The 8,458-nt window shown below is 35.6% G+C and overlaps 1 non-coding gene across 1 annotated transcript; it reads right to left on the minus strand.

Moving 5' to 3' along the window:
• Positions 1-2,163: 2,163 nt before the first annotated feature.
• Positions 2,164-2,268, minus strand: LOC131482024 (U6 spliceosomal RNA). Its single transcript, XR_009246715.1, has one exon. It is a non-coding gene; the product is annotated as a U6 spliceosomal RNA (small nuclear RNA).
• Between the last annotated feature and the right edge of the window lie 6,190 nt (positions 2,269-8,458).

Here is an 8,458-nt window from a genome sequence, read left to right on the forward strand (position 1 = left end):
ATAGTTGTACATAACTATATTGTAATTTTAAATCTATTGCTATAATATATACTCGGATTCATGCCAGACCTATAACATAAAGAGATAGCTACTTACTGAGATTCAGAAAAATATGCTAACTTTAGATAACATGATTGATGAACTTTTCCCATGATTGATGAAGGCCAATATGTGAGATCAAATAGATCTACAAGAAAAATATAATGAATAAATATGTGTGTTCGTTATATCGTCAATGTTTGAAAGAGTTTATGAATGTTATTATAGATATCCACTTTAAGATTTAATGTGTGTGGTTATGCTGTTCAAAGATAAACCTTCTATTCACATAATTATCTCCTACGCCACTTGAAAGCCCAGTCACACACCAAAGTACGTGGGATTTTAGATTGTCAGTTATTTGCTGTATGGGTATTCTTTTTTAGAAAATACGTTTATTGGGTCTGGCTCAATAGCCTGGAGGCTAAATCTTTGCCTTGCATGTGACAGGATCCCATATAGAAACTGGTTCATTTTCTGGCTGTTCCACTTCCCATCCAGCTCCCTGCATGTGGCCTGGAAAAGCAGTAGAAGATGGCCCAAATGGGACGGTCCAAAGCCTTCAGACAGTGCATCCACGTGGGAGACCTGGTAAAAGCTCCTGGCTCCTAGCTTCACATCAGCCCAAGTTTCGCCATTGAGGCTGCCTGAGGAGTGAACCAGTGGACAGAAGATATTTCTCTATGTGTATTAGACCTTCCAATAAATAAATAAATAAATCCTTAAAATATGCATTGTTCTATCTATTTGTTACTTACTGTTTTATTTAGAAGGTCATTGGTACCGAGAGGGGACTTCATGCAGACACGTGCGCACGCACACACACATTTTACATTCCCCAGATGTACACAATGACCAGGACTGGATCAGGCTAAAGCCAGGAGCCACGTGCTTCATCCTCGTCTCTCACTTGGGTGTCAGGGACCCGAACGCTTGCATGAAGATCTGGTGTTTTTCCTATAGAATAACAGGGAATAGGTGGATAACAGGGATAAGGTGGATGGGACCCCAGCATTTCAGACTTTACCTGTTGGGTTACAGTGACATCCTACCATATGCACATACTAATTCCAGAATACTTTTCAGCTCCTTCATAGCCTTAATCCAGAAGCTATAGAAAATAACTAATAATAATAATAATAATTTTATCTATATGCTTTTTATCCGGTACCAAATGTCCTAAATGAGAATTTGTATAATGTACATCATAATTAGAGTTATATCTGTTTAGCCATACTCTTCCATGATAAGCATTTTAATCTCACCCAAAACACAACAGAATGTTTTAGTTTTTCTTTTTTTCAGAAATCTAACACTTATCCCAAATTTTACTCAATATACTTCCCTGAAAAAGAAGTACTGAAATTCACCATCACTGCCACTCACCTCCTTTGACCATTCCCTTCTTTCCAATGTTCAGCACTGTTGGCTGGTTTTCCAAACAAAGCCTGTATCATTTTTGCAGTGGATGCTGCAATTTGCAACTCAGAGTTCCTTTCAGATATGAAAGGTGTATTTTCCCTGAAACTGGAAATGCTTCCAGCTGTCAAACCTTTTATGGAAATTGTCCTCAGCTGGAGGGAACCATTTCAATCCTCACCTTGCTCCTTCTGAATGTTTCATATGACTGCTAGATGACTGGCAGTCTTCTCCCCCAAAAGTGAGGTGTTTGAGAAGTTTTCCCAGACTCCTATGGAGTCAGCAGATGCTTTTGTTGATAGTAAATCACAACACAACATTCCCCTTGCCAACTTAAGCTTTCTTTTGTTTTCCTCCAGTTCTCTTCTTGCAGAAGATTCCGTTTAAAGAATTGCTTCCTGGTGACTCAAACTGTAAAGACACCTAAATTATTCATAATTAGATATTTCGTTGTTTTGCATTATAATCCTATTAATGCATGTTCCTATAAACAAGAAAATTAATTTCTTCACAATAAATAATTAGAAATGAAATATAATCTATGTTTAGGCAATTTCAAACTAAATGAATCAGTTGAAACAAAATTGGTATTCGCTACTGAGAACTAATCCTTTTACACTTAACTACCTACCTGTACTTTTGGCTAGTTGAAGTTAGGTAACATCTTCCAACAGTGCGCACATTTATAATAGCACAAAGTATTTGTCTAAGTAATTCTTTTTCTGTGTGTATGTGAGTGATCCTTTCTGAGGGGCCATGCTAATTTCTCTGTATTGTTTCTATCTTCGTATATAGGCTGCTAAAGAGATCACAAATTTCTTTAACCAAAATAATGAATAAGTTAATAAACACCAGATGTGATATTTAAACTGCTGTCTTGTATTAATATAATTTATATTTTTAAATTCTGATCTTAAATTTATATTTTCCATTCTTTTTATCTTAATCAACTGTTATTCTGATTGTTTCTCTCATTAAATGTGTATAATAAATGAAAAAATTCCATGAAAAATTGATAAAATGTAAGTTCATTTTATCAGAAGATGTCTATTGTTTATACTCTAAACAAGCTAGGAATCAATAGAATGTATTCCTGGAGTAGAAGTATAATACTATTTGCATTCTGTATAGAGAATCTGTTAAAATTTAGAATAATAGCAAAGATAAGAGAAATGTAAACTGATACAGAAAATATTTCATTGTCTAAATAATTTGCTTTCTAATGCTAAGTAGATATGCTGTAATAAACAGAGTCTTGCCAAGAAATCCAATAATTTCCTGGAAAACTGAGTAAATTACAGGTCTCATATTCATCACAGAGTATGTGCTGATTTTTTTCATTATTCTCTAAATTTATAAGGAAAAATTGAAAATTGAGTAATTATCTTCGACCACATTGTGAATAAGGCAGCATGCATAACTGGCCTAAATTATTTAGATATTAGTACCTGAAACGTCTCAACATCCTAGCATACAAAATATCCAATCAATACATGTTTTCCAGTGACTTAATTTAATAAAAGATAAAGCCATACATCTTCTAACAGAAAATTAGTCTGAGTAAATCTATATGAATTATTTTAGGAAAACCAATCTATCTTTAATTATTCCACATTTTGAATTTCAGTATAAATTGGCTTCCTGAGTCCAAGATGTGTTTCACTCAGCAGCATCTGTACTTGCTGAAACTCTAAGCAGGAGAGTACTAACAATGGAACTCAGTAAACAGAACTCCTTCTCACCTGAAAGAATAAGCAAATATCTTCAGAATATGAACAATATCATATTTTTTGCTTCAGCATATCACCCTTTCTTCCACAACCAAAACATTAAATGACAGTGAAAGGAGTCATAGAATTGCCAAACTCAGCAAATGAAACTAGTTTGATTTGAGTTTCAAATAAACAGTACATAGTGTTTTAGTATAACCCTGCACCAAATATTGCGCCTGTATTTTATCTGGCAATGCTATAACAATTGTGAGAATATCAGTTCACATCCAGATAGAAAAACAGAAAATCCTCTATGTATTTAATGAGGAAATTAACATTGAAAATAATTTACATGATTTATGGAAAGGAAATTTGGATGCGACTCAGATGTTAGTAACTGCAGTAAAGAGCAACAAAATTTAGGGCTGGAGAGCAAAAGGCACCTTGGCTTGGTAGGCTAAGCCTCCTTGAAAGTATCCCATACCATATGTTGATTTTAAGTTGTTTGAATGTTCTCCATACTGATTTCCATAGAGGCTGTACCAACCTGCATTCCCACCAGCAGTGGAGTAGGGTTCCCTTTTCCCCACAACCTCGCCAACAAGTGTTGTTGGTGCTTTTATTCATGTGGGCCAGTCTTACTGGCGTTAGGTGGTACCTCATTGATGTTTTAATTTGGATTTCCCTTATTGCCAGGGAATTTGAGCATTTTTTCTTATGCTTATTTGCCATTTGGGTTTGTTCCTCTGTGAAATGTCTGCCCATTTCCCATGCCCATTTCTTGAGTGGCTTATTTGTTTTGGTATTTCGGTTGTTTTATAGTTCTTTGTATATTCTGGAGATTAGCCCTCTATCCCCTATGTAGTGCACGAAGATCTTCTCCCATTCTGTGGGTTTCTTTTTAACTTTGTTGATTGTTTCCCTTGCTGTACAGAAGCTTCTTAGCTTGATGAGGTCCCATTTGTTTATTCTGGTCTTGATTGCTAAGGCCTTTGGTGTCCTTTTTAGGAAGTCGGGACCTACCCCTAGATTTTTTTTTCTAATTTATTTATTATTTCTAATTCATTAATTACATTGTATTATGTGACACAGTATCATAGGTACTTGGATTCTCCCCACCCCTCCCCAAACCCTCCCACCATGGTGGATTCCTCCACCTTGTTGCATAATCACAGTTCAAGTTCAGTTGAGATTCCCCCATTGCAAGCATATACCAAACATAGAGTCCATCATCTTATTGTCCAGTCAAGTTCAACAGCTTCTTAGGTATACCCTCTCTGGTCTGAAGACAGAGCCAGCAGAGTATCACCCCGATCAATTAAAAGCTCCAACATACCATCAGTAAAAATTTACATCATTATGGAATTAATTGATATAGTAATGAGTAACCAATATGTTAAAAGTAAATGTGAGTTCTTAACCACATTCTGTGACCACCTCATTGACATTTCAATTTTAGTTTATACACAACTTATAACATACATAACATAACATGTTATATATAACGTCATGTCATCTTAAATTAAAGCAAACATGTGGTATCTAACCTTTTGGGATTGGCTCATTTCCCTTAGCATTATGGTTTCCAGTTTGGCCCATTTGGCCACAAAGAACTGCATTTTGTTTTTTTTAATAGCTGAGTAGCATTCCATGGAGTAGATGAACCATAGCTTTCTTATCCAATCCTCTGCTGATGGGCATTATGGTTGTTTCCATGTTTTTGCAATTACTGATTGTGCTGCTATGAACATAGGAGTGCATGTTGGTTTCTCATAAAACAAGTGTTCTGGATATATTCCTAGGAGTGCTATTGCTGGATCATACCATATGTTGATTTTAAGTTGTTTGAATGTTCTCCATACTGATTTCCATAGAGGCTGTACCAACCTGCATTCCCACCAGCAGTGGAGTAGGGTTCCCTTTTCCCCACAACCTCGCCAACAAGTGTTGTTGGTGCTTTTATTCATGTGGGCCAGTCTTACTGGCGTTAGGTGGTACCTCATTGATGTTTTAATTTGGATTTCCCTTATTGCCAGGGAACTTGAGCATTTTTTCATATGCTTATTTGCCATTTGGGTTTGTTCCTTTGTGAAATGTCTGCCCATTTCCCATGCTTATTTGTTTTGGTGTTTTGGTTGTTTTGTAGTTCTTTATACAAAGATATCTGGAGATTAGCCCTCTATCACCTACATAGTGCGCAAAGATCTTCTCCCATTCTGTGGGCTGCTTTTTTACTTAATTGATTGTTTCCCTTGCTGTACAGAAGCTTCTTAGTTTGATGAGGTCCCATTTGTTTATTCTGGTCTTGATTTCTATTGCTTTTGGAGTCCTTTTTAGGAAGTCGGGACCTACCCCTAGATCTTGCAGAGTATTTCCAGCATTTTCTTCCATAAGTTTGATGGTTTCTGGATGTACCGTATGATCCAGCAATAGCACTCCTAGGAATATATCCAAATCACCTGTTTTATGAGAAACCAACATGTATCCCAATGTTCATAGCCGCACAATCAGTAATTGCAAAAACATGGAAGCAACCATAATGCCCATCAGCAGAGGATTGGATAAGAAAGCTATGATTCATCTACTCCATGGAATGCTACTCAGCTATTGAAAAAAACAAAATGCAGTTCTTTGTGGCCAAATGGGCCAAACTGGAAACCATAATGCTAAGGGAAATGAGCCAATCCCAAAAGGTTAGATACCACATGTTTGCTTTAATTTAAGATGATATGATGTTATGTAAAACATGTAATGCTATGTATGTTATGTTATGTTATAAGTTGTGTATAAACTAAAATTGAAATGTCAATGAGGTGGTCACAGAATGTGGTTAAGAACTCGCATTTATTCTTAACATGTTGGTTACTCATTACTATGTCGATTAATTCCATAATGATATAAATCTTTGCTGATGGTATATGGGAAGGGTCTCCCTAAGAAGCCGTTGAACTAGGCCAGACAGCAAGATGCTGGACTCTATGTTTGGTATATGCTTGCAATGAGGGAATCTCAACTGAGCTTGAACTGTGATTATGTAACAAGGTGGAGGAATCCATCATGGTGGGAGGGTTTGGGGAGGGGTGGGGGGTATCCCATTACCTATGAAACTGTGTCGCATAATACAATGTAATTAAATAAAAAAAATATTAAATGCAAAAAAAAAAAAAAGAAAGTATCCCATACCATATGGGCACTCGTTCATGTCCTAGCATCTTCACTTCTGATCTATGTCCCAAGGACATGAGGATGACAGTCCTCCGGGCTGTGTATTCATGGGGTATCTTGTCTTGTAGCTGCAGACCAGTCTACTCTCACTGCAGCCATTGGGGAGTCAAACAGTGGTTGGAATATCTCTGTTGCCTTTACTCTGTCATTTTGCCTTTCAAATAAAAATAGCATGACTATTTTAAAAAATAAAAATGCGCACAGAAGAATAATATTTAAAAAGAACTTAGGACAGAATAATTTAGTTCCACAATTTAAAAAATAGAGGATTAACAGCTAGATGATAAAGTTAATTTCCAAAAAAAAAAAGGTACAGATAATTTTATCACAGTAGCTTGGAAATAAGTTCCTCTTATTAAAAAAGTCAGCTTCTCAAAGTGAAATTACTTATTATTTATTTATTTCCTTGGCTAATTATTTAAATTATCTTTATTATTTTCCATGATATGGTTTTGTAAGTATAGGGATTCTCCCCTTTTGTTCTGCCCCTTCTCAAAGTAAATTTAAATTTACTTCAGCTAATGGGCAGAAAAGGAAACAGGAAGTGTTGAAGGTCAAATTAATCAGGTGTGTGGAAATCATCAGGATGTTCTGATGGTGAGTACAGACTTGTAAAGTAAATGGTAAAAACTGGAGACAGTGACAAGACATAATGAGTATCTCCAAAATTTCTGAATTACAGCAACAGAGGAAAGAACTATTCAAAAATGTGTCATACTCCTTTTTAAAACCTGAAGGGGTTTCAGACTGAAATGCTGTGTTTGGAAATGATAAAGTGAATTTCAAATAAACAATGCAAGACCTATATTTTTGACTTTGATTATTTCTAAATTTATCATATAATAGTGAAATTTATGAATTTTAATGTATTATTTTTGTGGCTCTTGCCTATACACCCAAAAAAAACATGAAAAAAATCTGTATAGATATAGAAAATATATACATATAAATATATATATGTATGTATAAATACCATATATAAGAATATATGAGAAAACACACATACATACATATATGCATATATGGAAACATAGATATATGGAAAAACTATATATATTTAAAATTGTATATTATGTATTATATATATATATGGAAAAACTTAAAGGGTAAACAACAAAAGCTGTAAGGCAGGATATATTGGTGAGATTTCATAACATAAATACTAATGGAAAAGAAATACTTACAAGCTTCCTTCAATACCACTTCAGTTATATTTAACGAAGGAAACATGAGCTGTTTTATCAATTGTGACTTCTAAGAGACAAAAAAATATTGCTTAAAGCTCAACAAGCATGTTTCTTTCTTAAGTAACATAATATTAGATAAGAAAGAGATTCAAACTAAGAAAAAATTGAAATCAAGTAAAACTTTGCTCCTTTATTCCCTATAGAAGCATAAAGTAAATGCAGAAAAAAGATACTTCATTGGCCCCAGCATCGTTATGTCGCGGCTAAAATCCTCAACTAGCAAGCTCCAAGATCCCATATGGGCGCCGGTTCTAATCCCAGTGGCCCCAATTTCCATTCAGTTCCCTGCTTGTGGCCTGAGAAAGCAGTTGTGGATGGGCCTAAACCTTGGGACCCTGGACCTTTGTGGGAGACATGGAAGAAGCTCCTGGCTTCTGGCTTTGGATCAGCACAGCACTGGCCATTGTGGTCACTTGGGGTGGTAAATCATCTGACATTAGATCTTTTTCTCTGTCTCTCCTCTTCTTTGTATATCTGACTTTGCAATAAAAATTCAAAAAAAAAATCTTAAAAAAAAAAAAAAATAGAACCCAGACCTGAAACTCCCTGGAGGAGGTGGCACAACTGATTTCCAGCAAAAAGCCATGTACCAACTGCCATAAGTAGACTTGTGGGTAACAGAGTTTAGAAAGCTGCCCGAAGGAGAAGAATCTGATAACCAGAAAGACAATGACCAAGAGTAAAAGAAGAGACAAAGGCACAATGAGTATTACTGAAGACTTCCCTGCAAGGGAGCAAAACCCTTTGCCAACCTCAGAGCTAACTGAGGATGACATCAAGAAAATGGGGGATACAGAATTCAAAACACTTGTTATA

Source organism: Ochotona princeps, chromosome 1 (assembly GCF_030435755.1).
Source record: "Ochotona princeps isolate mOchPri1 chromosome 1, mOchPri1.hap1, whole genome shotgun sequence".
Lineage (NCBI taxonomy): Eukaryota > Metazoa > Chordata > Mammalia > Lagomorpha > Ochotonidae > Ochotona > Ochotona princeps.